A 2,822-nucleotide genomic window follows, 5' to 3' on the forward strand; every position below is an offset into this window, starting at 1 on the left:
GATGCTTCTCAACAGGAAACAGATTCTCCTTCAGCTTCAAATAATTCTGCTCAAATAAGCAAATGTTTCTGTTCCTAAGTCAGGACTAAACTTCCTTTTCCTGTCAGTCAACGACACCAGCAGGATTAATGCAGCGCCACAGTCTTCTTAAGACTTTGGTTTGTGGGAGTTTGTTTGCCATCTGGTCATTACAGTTGGGGATTCTTCTATTTGGTGCATGAAATATCATGGAAATCTGTGGCTAAATTCAGTGCCCAACATTGAAATGGTTCACCCCTCTGGAGAGCACCAATGTCCAACAAAAATTAATCAAAGTCTTTGTGTGAATTAAAGTGTTGGAGCAAGAGGCAGAAGAAATGAGCAGTCCGCCGCTGGAAGTGTTGAGCCATCAGAGAGACAAAGAGAGGCAGTGGAACACGAACCAGCAGGAGTCGAGCTGCCAAGCTGCCGTGATTCAGCGGCCGCTCTCAGATAACCCACCCCTCACGTTTAGGACGGTGTGAGCAGATGTGATTCATGGAGGCTGAATTCCTCCGAGCTGCCCTGGTGTGCTGGCTCGGGGCTGCTCAGCGATGGCTTACTGGGACACAACTGGAACTCAGTTGCCTTCATAACACCAGAACGCTTCTAACTGGGACTGGACAGGACCAGGACTGGCCTGGTAGGGTCCAACATGGCTGATTCTGTTGACATTGAGGCACATAGGCTGTGTTCAAGACAACTTGGAAATCACAATTCCAGCCCAACATCGCTGCATTCAGGCAGCAGTCAACACAGATGAGTGGGAGGACCGTAGAGTTAGCGACAGGGCAAGAGGTGGCGTGATCACTATGAATGCTACATATTTCAGCGATGCACAAACATGTTCCACTGTTACACATCACACACTTGTAGCAGTTACAGTCTAAATGCTGCCATCTCAGTGTCAAGTCAGAGAAATGGGAGCTCAGACAAGATCCCGGAGTTAGACAACTTTTAATTCGCTGTTGCTCTTTCCTTCCTGCTGCTATTGAACGCAGCAATGATCCAAGTTCTAAAACAAAGTTACAACTGCTGTTCTTTAATCTACGCTTCTGTTAGTCAAGGTGTTTACATGCTGCTCGAGAAACCTGAATTATTGCGTTAATCCGATGGTCCTTTTCCAGGTGGGACTTACGCACCATGCATGTGTGCATGGCCATCGTCCCCCTGGCGCCCTGCTCGTGTTCCACAGTCCCACTGCAGTGATCGAGCCAGAGGTTGAACAGCAAACAGTCGTGGTGGCAAGGACGACACGTTTCTGGACAAAGGGACAAAGGTGAAGCTTGCAGGAGCTGGTGCGCTGGCGATGACCTTGCTGAGGTTTGTGATCCTGAAGGTGAACTGGAGGACAGTCTGATTTCCACGCTGCCCCCTTCTGTCCTGGAGGGGTACTTAGAGTTCATGTTACAGTAGAACATGAAAATAACCGAATGGATCTCCAACCTCAGAGAGAACCAGTTGTTTATTTGTCTCGGTGGTCTGAGTGATGCTCTGCTGTCTTTCATGAAACTGTGGGAGACTTTTTTGGTTGAGAGAAGTTGCTGCAGCTTGTGCTGCTGCGTCTGGTTCAGTGGGATTCTGCTCTCCTCGACGCATGTGTGATGGTGATAAATAGCAGCTCAGTTTCTAGTCGCTGCTATGAATTGTTTTTATTTTGCAACTGCAGCTGGAAGTACTTTCAAGAAATCCCCATTTTAGTTGCATAGTGACTCTAGAATTGAAAGGTTGATTTTCCTTGAGTTTTGTACTACTGTATGCATGTATGTGTCTATGGATCTGAGCACACAGGCCGTCTCCAGCCAAGAAGAAAAAAGAAAAGAAAGCCTGGCTTAGATGTAGCCTGGGGACAGATTTATAGAGGAGATTTGGATGATTACACACCATGAAAGTTCTGAGATTGAGAATGGAAAATCACACCAGCCAATAAATCAACTATGGGATACAGTAGCGAGTGCTTTAAGTCTCGAATGCAATGTAGACCAACACAAAAGTCCTCTTTTCTTTGATGCAATCAAGTTGAAACATCCAGATGTGCAGCTGTAATAACTGCGACGCCTAATAAAACACACAGGTATGTTTTCACTGATGATGTCATCATGCTTCCATCACTGAAATGAAGGATGAGAGTTAGAACCGTCGTACGCTGCCGTCACCGCTCCACTAAAACTGTGAGCGCTTACTTTCAAGTTGAAGTTAGTCTTCACATTCATTTTTTTTTAACTCAAGGTTTTATTGAACTTTTACAGGCTTAACACAAGACAACCTCAACAAGGCACTCGGCACATGGACAGACAGAACACAGGTGACAGACACGAGATACAAGAGGCCACACTCATCCAAGTAGAAGCATCCATGTCTTCAACAAAGCACAGAAAAGGAAAACAAAAATATCAACCGACCTTCATGACATCCCAAAACCTCCCTCCTTCTCTTCACTCAGCCTAACAAGCATTCATATGATGCCGTCTCAGTCATTGCATGGATCCACTCCTTCACCCGTGGAGCCTCCAGTGTCTCAGGGTCACTCTGCATGGCGTCGACGTTCCCACTGAGACAACAGAGAAATCACTCTAACGCCAGCAAGCAAAGCTCCGGGTTCAAGGACACTTCTGATCTGAACCCACTGAGTCCAGAAAGGTCTGATCAAAACGCAATCCCACATCTTTTCACATCACATCTTTTTTGCATTTCCAACACAAATCATCACTCAAAAGTTCCATTGTGTACAGTGGAGATGGTGTATAATCGTATCTATGCAAAACACTGTGTTACGTAAGTTTACCTCTCACTTCTCTCACATA

At 45.9% G+C, this 2,822-nt stretch overlaps 1 long non-coding RNA gene across 1 annotated transcript; it reads left to right on the top strand.

Annotated features, from left to right (window-relative positions):
• Nucleotides 1–1,297: 1,297 nt before the first annotated feature.
• On the top strand, nucleotides 1,298–2,597 carry LOC147239275 (uncharacterized). Its single transcript, XR_015111411.1, has 3 exons — nucleotides 1,298–1,341; nucleotides 2,268–2,323; nucleotides 2,462–2,597. It is a non-coding gene; the product is annotated as an uncharacterized LOC147239275 (long non-coding RNA).
• Nucleotides 2,598–2,822: the final 225 nt, after the last annotated feature.

Source organism: Aulostomus chinensis, chromosome 23 (genome assembly GCF_037954235.1).
Source record: "Aulostomus chinensis isolate RoL2024-O1b breed Wild chromosome 23, RoL_Achi_v1.0, whole genome shotgun sequence".
NCBI lineage: Eukaryota > Metazoa > Chordata > Actinopteri > Syngnathiformes > Aulostomidae > Aulostomus > Aulostomus chinensis.